Source organism: Protopterus annectens, chromosome 2.part1 (assembly GCF_019279795.1).
Source record: "Protopterus annectens isolate FY-2018-M chromosome 2.part1, PAN1.0, whole genome shotgun sequence".
Taxonomy (NCBI): domain Eukaryota; kingdom Metazoa; phylum Chordata; order Ceratodontiformes; family Protopteridae; genus Protopterus; species Protopterus annectens.
The window spans coordinates 766,568,386-766,587,414 of NC_056729.1; positions in this window are offsets into that span (position 1 = coordinate 766,568,386).

Consider the following 19,029-nt stretch of genomic DNA (forward strand, 5'->3'; position numbering starts at 1 on the left):
TAGATCTCTGTGTGTGTATATACACACACACACACATATATCTATATATATATATGGAACAACTAGTCACCATCCCCACAAGAGGAGATAACATACTTGATCTCATCATCACGAACATGGGAGCACAATGTTCAACACCGGAAGTATACCCCTCACTGGTGAGATCAGATCACAAACTAATCTCGCTGGAGGTCCTCATCCCACCCCCACCTGAAATAAAAAAGACCACAGTAAAGAACTTCTCAAAAGCCGACTTCACACTTCTAAAGACTAGTGTGGTCTCCTTTAAGGCCCCCGAGCTGGTGGAAAACAGTACTCAAGCCGCTGAATCACTTACAGACGCCTTCTACCAGCACCTGCAGGACTGCATGGATAAGGCAATCCCAAACAAAACAAAGACTCTTAGTACCAAAGGCGGGGGTCCAGTCTGGTGGACCCCAGCCATAAACAAACTCTACAATAAAAGGAGGAAGCTACTACAAGATACAGCAAAATCCTTAAAAGGTAAGACACCCTTGATCACTATAAGTAAAAACTAAGAGCTCTCATAAAATCATCCAAAGCAAATTTCGAGAGAAAAATAGCTAAAGACTCAAAAGACAATCATAAGGCCTTCTTTAGCTATGTTAGACACCTAGGAGGAAACTCCCAGATATGCTCAGAACTAGTTCAAAATGATGTGAAGATTACTGATCCTACAGACATTGCCAACATACTGGCTGACAGGTTCAGTGCAAACTTCTCCCCCTCCCCAAAAGGAGAGATATCTATACCAAACGATTGCAGCCCCCAAACATCTCCAGCAAGTGAGAACTGCTCTCCAAAGCAAAAACACAGCATCCATGGGACCTGATGGTGTCCCCGGCTGTGTGCTCCACGAACTCAATGAGGAATTAAACCCACAGCTAGGACAGCTGTTTAATCAAAGTCTTACCTCTGGATACGCACTCCAGGAGTGGCGCACTGCAACTGTGGTCCCACTTCACAAAGGCGGTGCCTCCACCGACCCTGGAAATTACCGCCCATTAGCCTGACAAGCCTTATCTGCAAAGCCATGGAGAGGATCATAATGGACCTCATAAATAAAGACATAGGGAATTTGCAGACTTTGGATCCAACCCAGTTTGGCTTTGTCAAAGGCAGATCATGCCTTTTAAACTTGGTTGACTTCTTCAAACAGTCACCAAAGCCATTGACGAGGAAAGGCAGTCCATACAGCCTACCTCGATCTGGCTAAGGCCTTCGATACAATACCCCACTGGGTATCATTGAAAAACTCATCAGCTTAAATGTTAACCCATACATCACAAGATGGGTTGCAAACTGGCTGAGTGACAGAACCCACAGGGTCAGAGTTGCTGGCGCCATGTCAGACTCAAAACCTGTCACAAGTGGTGTCCCACAGGGCTCAGTCCTGGCCCACTCTTGTTTGGCATCTACTTTTCCAGTACAAGCAAACACAGGAGGGTTATGGCTGACAAAGTTTGCAGATGACTGCAAACTGGCCAGTAGAAAACACATCTGACACAGATATCCTTCAGAAGGGTCTCACAGAAACGGATAACTGGTGCCAGAGCCACGGCCTGAAGTTAAATGCCAAAAATGCATAGTCATACCCTTTGGGAAAAACAAGGTTACCCCTAGCTACCAAATAGGTGGCAATCCACTGAGCACAGAAGAAGTTATCAGGGACCTGGGGACCCAGGTTGATAGTAGTCTGTCATTCGACACCCATGTAGCTAAAGTAGTTAGGAAGACTTTCTACATTGCCCACCTTATCATGAAGGGATTCTCATCTAGATCAAGGGAGGTCATAGTCTCCTTTACTCATCACTCATCAGACCAATGATTGAGTACAATGCCCCATTTGGGATGTATCTGACCCGACACCTGCAGCAGCTGGAGAGGCCACAAAAGTTCCTCACCAAAAGGATAAAGGGTCTCAAAATCTGTCCTATGCTGCCCGACTGAAAGAACTCCAGCTCTATTCAGTCGCCACAGCTGCTCAGAGGTGACCTTTGCCTAACATACAAGGCCATGTCAAACCCAGATTTGATGAATATGCTTCACCTCAAAAATCTAGATCCATCAGAGCCACAAGGGCGGAGACTTAAACCTCGACACGGCTATTAATAGGACGTGCTGGAGGGATAGATTCATTACCCAAAGACTCCCTATGCTGTGGAACAAAATCCCGTACATGTGAGGCAGAGCACCTCGCTGGTCTTGTTCAAGAGAAATCTTGACCAATGGATGGGAGATCTAGATATACCCCAGGGATTACCTCAGTGTCACTGCTCGACAGAGGCACAGCAAAATAATGGGTATAGTTCCCCATACTAAAGGTGGTAAGCCACAAAACGATGGGCTAGGCTTGTAAATGCCCTCGGGCAGATAGCCTAGTATAAACCTATGAACCTATGAACCTATATATATATATATATATGTATATATCACATACATGTGTATATATATATATATATATATATATATATATATGTATATATATATATATATATATATATATATATATATATATATATATATGTATATATATATATATTTATATATATATATATATATATATATATATATATATGTGTGTGTGTGTGTGTATGTATATGTATATATAATGTATATATATATATATATATATATATATATATATATATATATATCCATATATGTATGTAGATATGTATATGTGTATGTATCTATATAGATATATGGAGATATATATATATATATATATATATATATATATATATATATATATATATAAACTAAAATTAACCGCGCTCAAAAAAAATGAACGAAGAGAAGAAATTTTAACTAAGAAATCAACTTTGTGACAATAACAGCATTCAAAAAATGGTAAATCACACCAACAACTCTTGTAGTACTTTGGCGCTTTCGTCTTATTTATTATCAAGACTTCTTCAGAAAGACATGTTTCATAACTATGAGCAACCATTTTTATTTCCTTTAAACACATTAGTTCTAGCAGGCTATTTAAATTAGCAATAGTTCCTTTCCAATAGTAAAGTGTGAACAGGCAGGGCGCTGTGTGCATTTTCATTAACATTACAATCGCAGTTACATAAGGTAAATTGGTCAGACAGTAATAGCCTTGTTGTGCCATGTGCATACTAATAGGGATCGTGTGCAAAAAGGGATCGTGTGCAAAATGGGATCATGTGCAAAAAGGGATTGTGTGCAAAACAGAAAAAAATAAAAATAAAAATATGGGGGAACCTGGAAGGATGAGAGTCATGCTGTGATAATTCTAATATTAACACCCAGATGAGTTTGTCCCTGACAGTACAACCCAGAAATTACGTATAGTTACTTTGCGTAACTTATGAGTCCATGCCTCTAAAGGTAAGTAAAGAAGGGCACAGACGAAGGTGGAGGAGTCAGGTAGAGAGTCCTACTATGCTTGGGTATCAGTGTATGTGTAGAGAAATGTGTGGGTATGCCACCTGAGGGAGGAGTGGGAGGAATGCGGTGTGGACTTGAGGGGGGGGCTGTTTGGGGGCCGTCCACGACACTGAGTGTGGAGCTGGGGTTTGATGGGTAGGAGAATATGAATAATAGATGGATGATTTTCAGACGGTTAGCATAGGGCATCTGCTTTAGGCCTGTGATTCTTTTAGTGAGGTATTTCTGCAGCCTTTCTAGTTGTTGCAGATGTCTTGAGAGGTACATACTAAATAGGGCATTGTATTGTATACTGAGTCTACTGAGAGATGACTACAGTGGGACAATGACCTCCTTTTTTTCTGGATGAAAAGCCCTTAGTGATGAGGTGTGCCACATAGGTGGATTTCCTGACTGTTGTGGCAATGTGGTTATCGAAGGTGAGACCACTGTCCACCTGTGTCCCTAAGTCATTTTCAGTGTTTAGTGCATTGCCACAAATGTGGTTCTTCATGGGTACATGTTCCTTCCCAAAGGGGATAATTATACATTTCTTGGCATTGAGCTTGAGCCCATGGCTCTTTCACCAAGCATCTGTTTCTGTAAGGCCCTTTTGTAGAATATCCACATAATTTGGGGATTCAGTATTGGCTCCCGGTTTGCAGTTATCTGTGTCCTTTGTTAGCCAGAGTCCCTTAGTGTTGGCCTGTACTTCAGAGCAATAGATGCCAAACAAGAACGGTCCCGGGACTGAACCCTGAGGTACTCCAAATGTCACTTGTCTGGGGCAGGATTTGGAGTTACTGACTTTTACAGTGTGGGTTCTGTCAGTATGGCAGTTGGCAACTCATCGAGTGACGTAGGGATTAATGGCCAGCTTAGGATGTTTATCTATGATTCCAGACTGGGGGATGGTGTTGAAGGACTTGGTGAAGTCTGGATAGGCTGTGTGAACTGCCTTACCCTCGTCCACAGCTCTGGAGACTGATTCTACGATGTCAATCAGGTTCAGAAGACATGATTGGCCCTTCACAAACCCAACCTGGGTGGGGTCCAGTGTTTGCAGGTTGCCAATGTCTTTGTTTATACATTCCATGATAATACATTCCATGGCCTTGCAGATCAGGCTCATCAGACTGCTAGGGTGGTAGTTCCCAGGATCCAAGGTGGATCCCCCCTTGTGGACTGGGATAACTGTAGCTGTGTGCCACTCAGTGGGCACGAAGCCTGAGGTGCCGCTATGATTAAACATGGCAGGTAGGTGAGGTGCTAGTTCATTTGGTAGTTCATGTAGTATACAGCCCAGGATGCTGTCTGGTCCCATGGATGCTGTTTTCTTAGCTCTGGAGAGTGCAGTTTTTATGTGTGTGGCCGTTATTACCAGAATCTGGCAATCTTTCGATATTGATATGAGCCCTTTAGGGGGTGGGAGCGAGGTGCAGTTGGCACTGAATTGATCTGACAGGATATTGGAAACATCCTTGGGATCAGTATATTTAATGCCATTCTGTTGTAGCTCAGAGCAGATCTGAGCATTGCCATTTAGATTCATGACATAACTATGGAATGGCATGCGGTTGTCTTTTGAATCTTTGGCTATATTATGTTCATAACTAGCTTTGGAGGATTTTATGAGGGCTCTCAGCTTCTCACTGAGGCTGGTAAGGGAGTTTTTTGCATCTTGGGAATTTCCTCTTTTTGCATCAGTTTTTTCCGTTTGTTGTAAAGTTTGTTTATGGCAGGGGACCACCACATTGGCTTCCTTATCTTGGAGTGGAGCAGCTTTGTTCTATTTGGGATGGCGCGATTCATGCATGAGTGGATGTGCTCGTACAATGCCTTAGTGTAGGATTCAGCAGTCGACCTTTCAGTTCATGTCTGGATGGGTGTCATGAATTTTGTCAGGTCTGACATGTGTAGCATGAAGTTGGCTTTGGAGATGTTTTTTACAGAGTTTTCCTTACAGAGGTGTGGGGGAGGGATGTGGATGCTAAGGATGATTAGCTTATGGGCAGACCTGACCACTGATGGGGTGACCATAGGTGTGGAGCATCGATTTCCCATGTTGGTAATGACCAGGTCTAGGATATTGGAGCCCCTGGTCGGACTATGGGTTATTTGATCCAGGGCATTGGGAATTATGACTTCCAAGAACCGTTGGGCACAGATGTTGGTACATGAATAGTTTTCCCAGTTAATGGCAGGGTAGTTGAAATCACCCAGTATTAGGGTGTTTGTTTGTATCTTAATATTTTATCTTATGTTTAGAAATGTGTAGTGGGAATCTTGGGACATGGTGGGGGATCTGTAGCAAGCTATACAACTTGGATTGCAGTCTTACCTAGTGTTTGTTGCACCTGGAGAATTTCAGATGCTTTGTGTTGGGCAAGTAGCCTGGTGGTGTGAATATTGTTGGTGAATATGAACACTCCTCCACCTTTAATGTTTTGGTCCTGGTTTGGTGGCTGACAGGTGTGGTAAGAACTGTACCTGGTATTGCAGGGGTGCTCTCTGGAGCCTTGGATCAGATCTCTGTTACTGCACAGATATCGATGTTCTCCATTTTTAGGAGTACCTAGTGACTGTGAATGGCCACAAAAGCATTGATCCCTACACACACATACACAGAGTTTCCCAGTTGTCATGTCTGGGATTAGAAATTCTTCCTAACTAGTACATCACACTATAGCATTATGCAGTTATAGGATGTGCCACGGAGCTTACTGGGGTACTCCTTCCCCAAAGGTGTATTTAAAAGTGAATGAAATCAGCAGCCTTGCCAAAGTAGGGGAATGGAAATTGTAGTGACTGTGAATGCCCTCAAAAGCATTGATACCTACACATGCAAACAAACACACACACAAAGCTTCACAGTTATCATGTCTGGGATTAGAACTCCTACATCACACTAAAGCATTACACAATTATAGGAAGCGCCACAGAGCTTCTCCTTCCCCAAAGGTGTATTTCAAAGTGAATGACATCAGTAGGCTTGCCAAAGTAGGGCAATGGGGAGTGTAGTGACTGGGAATGGCCACCAAAGCATTGATCCCTACACACAACACAATCAACCACACACACATACACACACAGTCTTACAGTTTCCACATCTGGGATTTGCACTCCTACCTAACTAGTACATCACACTGCAGCATTTCGCAGTTATAGCATGTACCATGGAGCTTATAGGGCTACTCCTTCACCAAAGGTGTATTTCAAGGTGAATTACATCAGCAGGCTTACCAAAGTAGGGCAATGGGGAGTGCAGTGTGTGTGTGTGTGTGTGTAGGCCATAAACCATTCATCTGGAAGCAGACACACAACACTCAGGCACACACAGGTTTAAATTTAACAGGCATGTGTATACAACTGCTAGATGAATAATGACTTGTACAGTCATGTTACACAGTTATCACAGTCACCACAGACACTATAGTGCTGAGTGATATCAGAGGCAAATGTCTTCAGTGATTGACATTTGCACATCATGTGGTTTTGGCCAATTGGATGTGTGCTGGGTGGGACCGGTCTCATGATGGAAGGCTCCTTATCACTGTCTGTCACTCTTCCACACATCTGTGTATGTGTAAGTTTGGCCTATTATAGTGTGTTGTCTTTGGATATATGTGTGTATTCCTATCCAATCTGTGTGCAAAGCATGACTGGTGTGAAATGTGGAGTGTGTGCACAAACATCTGTGACTGTCAGATATGTATAGTCAGCTGTTGTTGCCAGACATACGTTTCATTTGGGACCATGCCCAGTATGACCTTTCATTATTTTGTTGTCAGACATGGGCTTCGGTTTCTCTATGTGTGGGAGCATGCCCAGTATGACCTTCTGTAATGAATGTGTGAATCCATTCCAGGTAGGTTGTACTCCAGTGCAGGCTTTTGTGTTCTACACCTGCAGCTAGCAACCTGTTTCTGTGGGATATCTGTAGATTAGTTGACAATATATTGTCAAAATGGACAAAGGATAGTGGATTACTGTAGATAATTGTGTCTGTGCTGCTTCTGCTACATGGTTTTGGTGTTAGCAGAGATATTCAGACATATGTACTGTTTTACACTGTGATGTTTTGTGTCATCAACTACTGACAGGAATACATATTTGCTTGCAGTAATTTCCTGGGGAACACAGGGTGAATGAAGCTGTGTCCAGTATTGTGGTCTGCAGCCTACATATTCTTGCACAATCATGCCATTCTGGAGGGGAAGCTGCAAACACTTGCTGATGGGTCTGTGTAAATGGTTCAGCACCTTGGTACAGTGGTGGCTGAGGATCCCATGCTTGTACATCCATCAACGTGACAATATGGGCATATCCTGCTGTGGCCATACCTCACAGCTGTACAGATTCATACAGGTGACCCAGAGGCAGGGCTCATATTTCTGGTCATTACCCCTTCACATTGTGGTTTACAAGCAGGTTTGTAGCCACCCATTCCTGTGTTTGAAGGTAGGGATAGTATGTGCACATGGCTGAGTTTCAGACTTCACACACTCCATGGCGTCCATGCTCCTACCCCCCCCCTGTTATTCTATCCTCTTCCAAACATTATGAAAACATTATCTGATAAATTCTCTATAGTTATCACTTCATCCCAGCAGTATTTTGGGGTTGGTCCACAGTTCATGCAGTAGAACATGGTGGACATGTTACTGGGATTTGTCGACATGGCCTTGCATTTGGGTTCTGTGGACTGTGTTATGTTGTTATTTGGGAGTCCATGAGATAACATACATTGGCAGTACGGGTGAGACACAGGCCTTTGACAGAGGACTGTAGGGCATTTGGTAGTGATGCAGGCCATCTGTAGCAGGCTGTTGCATTGTGTCACTCCTACAGTCCCAGGCTTCAAGCCACTATATTCCCCTGGGGTGACAGGGTAGGTGTGCAAGGTGTTAATGTCAATAGTTTCTGTCATTATTGATCCAGTGGTGTGGATGCTGGCAGGGTGCTGCTTACAGCTAGGGACACACCTACATGGGACACCTCTTTAACATGCTGCATTCTGTGGCTATTTCCATACAGAGGAGGGTGTCATATTGTACTCATTCCCAACAGCAGGGATAATACCTGTGAGGTACCTGTAGCTGATAGTGGGGTGAGCTGGGTGCATGCATGCTATGGAAGCTACTTGCAGCTGACTCACAGATATACGTGGGGCATTCCACTTATGCTGGCTTCTGCAGGGACATCAGCAGTTTCTCAATACTTCATACCTGTGACTTTTCTGGTCTGCCAGTGTTTGACCAAATAACATCGGTATGCCATACTACAACCCAACTAATGTGCTGCTAACCTGTATGTACAATTCCAAAGGTGTGTCCATTTGACAGTAACATTTTATACACTGTCTGTCTAAGTACTTCCACCTGTGTACTGTTTGTATGTCTGGGCCCACATTCATGCCATGTCCATCTTTCAGATGGTGACTGATATTACATCCGAGCAATTACTATGGCTTACTGCTGGATGTGTCTTACTGGCATGCATTGCGTTTGGCACTGCAGTTGTGAGAACTTGGCCCTGTCATCGGTAGTACAGGCCAGTGGCCACCAGGACAACACCCACTATGCCTACATGCTGACCACTCTCACACAATATACAACACACACCAATCTAACACACACAGCCCTGCATATTGTACATGTGCTACAATCTATCCTGCTACTTTGGCCAGCTCAGGCAATCTGTGCTCCACTGTTATTACACCTACACTTACATGTTACTACATTTCTACATAGGATTGTGGGGGGGTGGGCACACCTGACAACTGTACACATTTGCTATGACTGTACTGGTATTTCAGGTACTCCATTTCATTCTGTATTCTGACCTATCATGCAGACTAGAGGCATATCACTGTACTACAGTTCTTAGGTTTTATTTACCTACATTTCAGTTTCAGATGTCTTACCCTTCAGAACTAACATCCCACTGCCTGACCTGTTGTAGTCTGTCTGTGTAGGTCTGGAGGGGGCTGTTCTCCATAGCCATCAATCAGAGGCCTTAGCACAGCCTTTCTTTGTGTTTGTCTATGCCTGTCCTGCTGGCTGAGACTGTTGTTAGGTATGACATCCTCACTGACTGGCATGTGTGTGTCCTATGGGCAGACAATTTGCCCACCACATTTCCTGCAGTGGGTTTTGTTACCTTGTCTAGTACTGGCTACTATGGTGACACCAGCATTTGTTACAGATTTCATGCTGCCAATATAGGTGTCTACTATCTACTGGCATCCCATTCAGCCACCTGTTTCCTTTGCATGCTCACATCCATACCATAGATACAAGTAACAAAACATACTACTCCATTCAACAATTGATAGGGAGAGTGGCTTACCTTGTGGCTGTGCCAGTATTGAGGATGGTGCTGGAGGGCAGACTATGTCAGATGCACATAGTACACTCCCTATACATGGTTAAGCACAGGTAGTGTCATGTTTGGCATCCCTTTTACTGTATGTGCGAGTCAGAGAGAGGTGTCATTCCCTGGGTTCCTACCGTGTCAGTGCATGTGCTATGTGTAGCCTCTTTGCCAAGGCCTGGGCATACTGGGCATGCCTCCTTCTGCTTACTGGGGCAGGCTCAGGTTGTTCCTCCTCCGAGTCACTCTGTGCCTGTTCAGGCCTTGGCAATGGTGGGGGGGCTGTGTGGCTCTGCCCAGCACTGTTCCTCCTGCAGCTGTTTCCACAGGATCATATTGTGTAGCATGGCACATATGATGACAATTTGAGTACATGTAGCTGGTGAGTACTACAAGGCTCCACCGGATATGTCCAGGCACTGGAACCGTGACTTAAGCATCCTAAACACGTGCTCTATTATGATTCTGGTCTGTGTGTGTGCCTCATTATGGAGTTCTTGTTCGGGTGTGTTTGCATTTCTGATGGGTGTCATCAGCCATGGCTCCAGTGCATAACCAGCTTCCCCCACTAGGTGGCTATATGGGATGTCCCCACTGGCAAATCTCTGGTACAGCTGCATCATATGCCAGATGTGAGTCATGATAGCTTCCAGGGCAGTCAGCACAAACATTCATTATAATGCCCTGGACAACGCACATGACCTGGCAGTTGATGGAGGGGAAGCCCTTGTAGTTTATGTAGACTCTACTCTACTCACTGGGTGGTGCATTGATGTGTATGTGCATGCAGTCTATAGCACCCACTACCTCAGAGTATTCTGCTATTTGGTGGAAGAGATGCATCTGCATATTGCTGGTTAACACATCATGGGTGTTGAGGAAATATATGTGCTCACCGGCATGTGCTGACATGGCAATCAGGAACTGATGGAGTACCCTGGATGCTGAAGCCTGTGAGATCCCCACCATATCCCCAGTTAATCTTTGGAAGGTACCTGTGGCTAGTATTCTTAGGCCTACACATACCTTGGTATCCACTGTGATGGGTTCCCCTCTGTTGGTTCTGCGTGTGAGGTGTGGCCGGCACAGCTCAACAATTTGCTGTAGGAGGTCCCTGTCCACCCTATAGCAATCCATTATCTCCAGCTCATGCAGCCCCTGGTAGGTTACCCTGAGTCTGTACACTCTTCTTCTCCTCACTGTAGATTGGTTGTCAGCATTCTCATCCTCACCACCCTCAGCCTTTTCCACATGTTGATTTATGAGAGCAAATGCAGCCTCTATCATTTTGTTGCTTTTGTTAGGTAAAATGACCCCATTTGTGTACACTGGTGGTGTAGAGTTTGTGGGGAAAACCAGAGGGAAAGGTAGTTTATAGTAGTATGCTGGGCTGGGCTGCTGCCTGTGTAATTGGCTGATTCTGATACATTTCACCTGCCAACTATGTTAGTTCTCCTTGATTACCTTCTTACTGCTGTTTTCCCTTCCGATTGCCTTCCTGTTTAAACCCAGAGGCGTGCCACACAAACACAGTGCTCAGATGTGCACGGAGCTGCTATTTCCTAGTTTACTTTTTTTTTTTTGTTTAAACCCCGGTGTGCTGCGCGCACACCCATTTAGGCAATGTAAAGTGTACTTGGCAGCTTCAGACACACCCCCTTCCTTAGTTCTGCTAAGCTTAGGGCAAACCCGAGCCACAGGGCTGCAATAAGCTTACAGGATGCCTGACACACCCCACTATGACAAAAACAGTTTTTTTGAGGAAGCATTGGCATGAAATAAGCAAGAATTAAGAGCACAGCTCATCTGACACCAGTGGCTGCAATGTGCATATTTGAGCTGATTATGTATGTATGCATGGCTGTTACACACTGTGGCGGTGCCTCTTTATATGGAGTGAGGTCTTGGGGTGTGTAATACTGAATTATCAAATTAGTAATCATTTTGATGAATTAGCTTAAGTGTGAGCCACTTCAATGTAGGGGTATTGCCAGTTTGCAGGATTAAAATGAATTGACAGCTAGATTTTGGGTGTAAAGATTTGACAGACATTGCATGGAATGATGATGATCATGGAAGGGAGTACAGTATGGCTTTTCAGTACTGGTTTGTCTTACAGCAGCAGGCTGAGCAATGTTCACCTTCAAGCTGATAGTTTAGAGAATGTTTGGAATGAGACATCATTAATAGGTTCATAGGTTCATAGGTGTTTACTAGGCTAATGACCATAAGGGCCTTTTTGAGGCTAGCCATGCATCCCAAATCTCTGATGAGTTCTGATACCCTTAATAAGTGTAAGCATGGGCCTGGGAGATGAACCATTTACAGGTTACCTGTTTGCATCAGAGACATAGGTGCCAAACCAGGGATGAATTTCCAGTTTCCCATTCAATTGTCCAAGTTGTACTTGAATTGTATTAGGGAGGAACTCTGCTTCACATGGATGGGGAGCCTATTCCATAGTCAGAGTAGTCTCTGTGATACATACCTATGTCTCCAGTGGGTCCTATTTATATCACAGGCAAGGTTTAGGTCTTTAAAACGAGTAATTCTGTTTGTTTTGTGGATATGCAAGAGGTCCATCAGAGTGGGGTCTGGCAATGCCCTGTATGCCAGGCATAGATCTCCCCTCAAAAGCCTGTAGGAGACAGAATACAGGGATAGGGCCTTGAGGCAGTCTGCATAGGACATATTACTTATGCCCTGTATTCTTTTGGTGAGGAACCTCTGTAGACATTCCAGTTGTTGGATATGACTGAATAGGTACATACCAAAAGGGGCATTGTACTCAAAGATAGTAGTGATGAATGCTGAATACAATGGAACAATGACTTCCTTGGACTTAGATGCCATACCATAGTTTATAAGTTGCTCAACATAGAATGATGTACAGAATTCTATAGCTATGTCAAGAATCTTGATGGCAACACCCATATCTGCTCTGAGTTATAGCACAATGGCACAAAAATTACAGAACCAACTTATATTGCCAACTTTCTGGCAGATAGGTTCAGTGCTAACTTTACCCCCCCACCCCCTAAAGGGCCTATATCTATACAGGAAGAATGCAGAGGCCCTGTAATCACAACTACGCAGGTAAAAGCTGCACTCTCTAAAGCCAAAACGCAGCATCCATGGGACCGGACAACATCCCAGGCTGCATTTTGCACTAATTTCAGAACTAACTGGCTCCGCACTTAAGCACCATGTTCAATAATAGCCTCGCATCAGGCTTTCTGCCCACTGAATGGCACAAAGCAACAGTTATTCCACTCCACAAAGGGAGAGCCACCACTGATCCTGGGAACTATCGACCTATTAGCCTGTTGAGCCTGGTCTGCAAGGCTATGGAACGTATCATCATGGAACTCATTAACAAGGACATTGGTAACCTCCAAACTCTGGATCCCACCCAGTTCGGGTTTGTGAAAGGTAGATCATGCCTCCTGAACCTGATTGACTTCTTTGAGGCAGTCACCAAAGCCGTAGAAGAGGGTAAGGTGGTTCACACAGCCTATCTTGACCTAGCCAAGGCTTTCAACACCACCCCCCATTCTGGAATTATAGCTAAACTCGCTAAACTAGGTATAAATCCTTACGCCACAAGATGGGTTGCCAACTGGCTCACTGACAGAACCCACACTGTAAAAGTTGCAGACTCCAAATCTGACCTCAAAGCAGTTACAAGTGGAGTACCACAGGGTTCCATCCTGGGACCTCTCCTGTTTGGTATCTACTTCTCTGAAGTACAGGCAAACACAGAAGGCCTCTGGCTAATGAAGTTCACAGATGACTGCAAACTAGGAGCCATAGTCAAGTCCCCAAATGATGTGGACATCCTACAGAAGGGCCTTGCTGAGACAGATGCCTGGTGTCAGAGCCATGGCCTCAAGCTCAGTGTCAAAAAGTGCAGTGCCATCCCCTTTGGTAAAAACTCTAAACCCATGAACTACCACATAGGCAGCAATCTACTTAACACCAAATGTGTGATAAGAGACCTTGTCTCCCAGGTGAACAGTAGTCTCTCCTTTGATAGTCACATCACCATAGTAATCAGGAAGTCCTTCTACGTAGCACACCTTATCATAAAAGGGTTCTCATCCAGGAAAAAAGAGGTTATTGTTCCTCTCTACACGACACTCATTAGACCCATTATAGAGTACAATGCCCCTTTTGAAATGTACCTCACAAGACATCTGCAGCAGCTGGAAAGGCCAAAGAAGTACCTCACAAAGAGGATTATTTGCCTCAAACAAATGCCTTACACTGACCGTCTCAAAAAACTCCAGCTTTACTCCGTAGCATATCACCTACTCCGAGGTGATCTATGCCTAACATATAAAGCTATGTCAAACCCAGAGCTGTTGGATATGCTACACCTAAAGAAATCCCAATCCCTCTGAGCTACATGCTATAGGGACCTAAACCTTGTCACCACAATAAATAGGACATGCTGGAGGGATAGATTCCTGTCCCAGAGACTCCCCATACTCTGGAACAGGCTACCCATCTATGTCAAGCAAAGTTCTTCATTAGCACTCTTCAAGAAAAATCTTGATGAGTGGATGGGAAATAAGAAATACACCCCGGGGATCACTTCTGTGGCTCTGCTCAACAGTGGCATAGGAAAATAACTTTCCTGGGTGGCATAAACCAGGGAACCTTGTTGGCTAGGCTTATGTAGGCCCTTGGGCCAATAGCCTAGCACCTACCTATGAACCTATGATTTCCTCACCACTGTAGACACGTGATGGTCAAAGGCTAGATTACTATCTATGTGGGTTCCTAAGTCCCCGATTACTGGGTCAAGTCTAAGGGTTGTGTTGTCAATATGATAGTTACCAGGGATGGATGACTTCCCAAATGATACTATTATGCATTTCTTGGCATTTTGTTTTTGTCCGTGACTCTGACACCAGTTCTCTGTATGTGCCAGCCCCTCTTGGAGAACAGATGTGTCAGTGTGAGATTCAATGACATCTCCTAATTTGCAATCATCTGCAAATTTAGTCAGCCAGAGACCACTGACATTGGTCTTGACTTCTGAGAGGTAAATGCCAAAAAGGAGTGGTCCAAGGACTGATCCCCGAGGGACTTTACTTGTGACTGGCCTCTTTGTAGAGGTAGACGCCCCAATTCTAACTTCATAGGTTCTGTCTGTGAGCCATTTGGCTATCCACTGGGTGACATTTGGGTTTGTACCAAACATCTTGAATTTGTCAACAATGCCTGAGTGGGGTATTGTGTCAAATGCATTGGCCAGGTCAAGGTAGGCAGTGTGAACAATTTTAACACACAAAATAATAAAAATGCTAGATGACATGTTTGCAGTGAGACAGATAGTTAGTTGTGAAAAAGATAGAGATAAGAAAAGATTCCAACTGGGCATAACCAGCATATGACAAGGTCCCAAAAAAGCTGATTTGAGCAGTTATGCAGTGGATCAAAGTTCTAAAATCATTGGTAGATTTACTACTGGCTATGTACAAAGACCCAATAACACAAGTACAGGCAGTGTTCAGACTCACAAAGAGGTTCCCAGTGTGAGTGGGTGTGCATCAGTGTTCAGTATGGAGCCTACTTCTGCTCATACTGATGATGGACTACATTAGCATACAGATAGAAGGGGACAGATCAACAAAGTTGCTGTATGCAGGTGATGTGGCATTACAGGCTGACTCTGCGCAAGAACTTCATCCAAGGACAGGTAAATGGAATGCAAAACTGAAGGCATGATGGATGTAACTGTACAGATGAAACAGTTGTAACAGCAGCAAACAGGGAACATTAGGAAAAGCTGAAAATTAAGATAGAATGGAAAATAATGGAACAGATTAACATTTTCAATTACCCAGGAGGGGGTGGTTGAGGAGAAGGGAAGTCTGAATGAAGATGCCAAACCTAGAATCAGAGGGGCTGCAGCCAATTGGCACAGTTTGTCAGGGGTAGTTTATGACAGAAAAATGCCAAGGAAGCTGAACACTAAGGTGCAACCAGTACTACTGTATGATACATAAATGTGGGAAGTGAAGGCAGAGCAGTTGCAGAACCCAGAGGTAATAGAGATGAAGTACCTGGGATGGGTATTGGGATGCACACTGTTAAACAGATGAAGAAATGAAAACATCAGAGCAGAAGCCCAAGAAGCTCCAATTGCAGAGAAGGCCAAAGAGAACAGATTATGGTGGTTCAAGCAGATGAGCGTGTGCCGGAAAACAGAAGACAGTCTTGTGAAGAAGATTTGAGACAGACATGAAGAAGTCAAGAGGAAATGAGGGCAACAAGAAAAGAGATGGCTGTATTATGAGAAAGTAGACCTGTGAAAGTCAGGCATGACTGTCGAAAAAGGTAGGAGACTGGCATTAAAGCAAGAGATGGCAATGGTTGATGCAACAACTCAACCAAATGCAGAAAACAGAACAAAGGTGGTTCATGATGATGATGATGATATGAAAATCTGAGATTTTAGTCCCTGGTGAAGTCTGTGATGCCCCTGCACTGGCCCAGTAATCAAGGAGCCTCAATTCTCACCACTAGAACCAGTGCACACATTGGGAGGATAACAAGTACACACACAGTAAAGTACAATTTCCCTTAAAAGCACACAGATCACACTCAGTCTGGGGCTGGTTTCTCTCTCTTTCTTCATATCCCCAATAAGACTCCCCACTGGCACATTTATATGGTTCAGATCTCAGCCGAGTGGTCAAGCCAAAATCTTCACCACCCTCTCTGTCCAACCAGTGCTTCATGTCCCTGCCCAAGTAGCTGACACACACACACACACACACACACACACACACACACACACACACACACACACACACACACACACACACACACACACACACACACACACACACACACACACACACTTTGAGATTTGATTTATATACAAACACACAGACATTCCTGCGGAAGGCTGGCACAGGTTCACTAGCTATGCCCCCTTCGGCCTAGACTATACGGTAGTACCAGCTCCCACAAATCACCCTTATAAGCTGTTATAATGCCCTTACCAAAGGGTGACCAGTTTTACTGTGTAATGTTACTATTATCCAAATGGTAAGTGTGCCCAAACTTTTAAGGCTATTTAAAAGTGGCCTATACAGTGTCACCAAATACATATGCAAGTACTCTAAGAGTTTAAATATCTCTAAACAAACCATCTGCAATTAAAAGGTTTAAATATATTTAATAATAAATAATAAAAGCACAAGACAATACACAACTCAACACAGTGACAACAGAGTTCAGAGTCACAGGAAATATTTTAAAACAACATTGCAGGACAGTCTTACATAAATACAGAATACATCTAGACTAATCTTACTATATTCCTATCTATCTCTAAGAGAGATACTATGATCTAAGTCTTACTTACAGAGCAAGGCAAATACAGATGAGAAGTGCTGAAGATGAATGTGTTCAGATCCAAGACAAGATACAAACTGCATTGGCTTTCTCTCTGAGATAGTTCTTAAATTACTACCAAACATTACTTCCAGGTTATCTCAGATTACATCATTCTGCTTTCAGTTCCCAGGCTAACAAATACCAACAAAATTTAACATTTCTCTATGAAAAATACTTATCTGGAAGTCATAAAACAGTTACACATTTTACATTTGAGACCTGTAATTATTTCTGTTTCCAGACAATAGGAAAACCTACAACTCTAGACATTGTGCCTACTCTGAGATGAAACAGAGATAACAGAATTGTAAACAATTTCCACTTATTTTCTTGAGATTTTGCAAGTTAACTCTGTATTTTCCAGCCTGTACCATCAAAACATGCATTTACATTGGCATATAGTTTATACACATTTCTGCTCTTTTCCAACAGGGTACACTGCAGTTACATTCTTGAAGCTCAGCACATAACATACAGTTTTCTTATGTATGTAAGACAAGCATACAAATCATATTACTATTCATAAATGACAGAATTATTTACAAAATTCCAGCTAGCTGGGCTGGCAGCCTTCACAAAGTTTACCTGTTTCTCTTAATGAAGTAACTCAGTTCTTCACTAGCCTACTAGCAACTACTTCTGTTATAATAGTTGTCTTTTCATTTTACAAGGATATGGATCTGTAGATGGCAGGATATTCTGGACTCCAGGTTTCAGCTGCAAAACAACATATGCAAATGCCAACCTTTCATGTGTACATACATTCTGTCACACATAATTATAAAGCTATATCAGCCTGAAAACTAACAAAACATTTAAATTGCTTACATGCATCGAGAGTCAAATGATTAGGAAATGGCATTTTACACTGACAAACCTAATAATGCATAACCCTCATAGTGTTAGTAACAATTTGGATTACTGCAGAAACAAAATAACTAATTAATTAGAAAAAAAAATGCTTATTAGTCTCACTTCCCACTTGCATTATTTAAAATATATATTTTTGAACCTTACTGGAACTTCATTTATTCTTTAGTAATGACTTATGAATTAATACTAAATTCTTCTTCTGTTATATGATGCTTTCAGGAATCATTCTGCCCAAGAGACAGTTGAGGGCATAGCTTTTGGGTGAAAGACTAGACTCCAGCTTGATCATTGTCTGTTGAGAAATATCTGCTCAATAAGAACCAAATGTAAATATCTAAAAACACTGTGAAGAAACTAACGAAACACTTGAAACTTGTCAGCACCCAGCTGTAAAAGTCCATCAAATGAACCAGACTCGGACAAATGTAATTAGCGCTTTCAATCACTATTTAAGATCACAATATTAAATAGTGATTGAAAGCGCTAATTACATTTGTCCGAGTCTGGTTCATTTGATGGACTTTTACAGCTGGGTGTTGAAAAGTTTCAAATGTAAATATCTGCCTAATAGCAAACAAATGCAACATCAGTTTATATTCCTTTAACTGTTAACTGATTACTACCTCTTATCACAGTTAAATGCATTATCTGAGAATGGGACTTAACTTTCTGGAAGGAAGGCTACAAATATGTCAAGAATCTTATTCCATAAGTCAACCACCAGATGAATTCTTCAGCTACTCACACATGGGTATCAAGTGGATCACAGGGACAGGATACAAATAATACTTTAAAATCATTCATCTCACTTTGTAATACCACCCATTGACTTTGTGATCTATACAGGTGTCTGTTTATCAGAAATCTTAAAGACTGGGTTTTTCTAAACTATATTGCACTACATCCTGTATTTTTATGTTTTCTTTCAAACCATAATATACCATG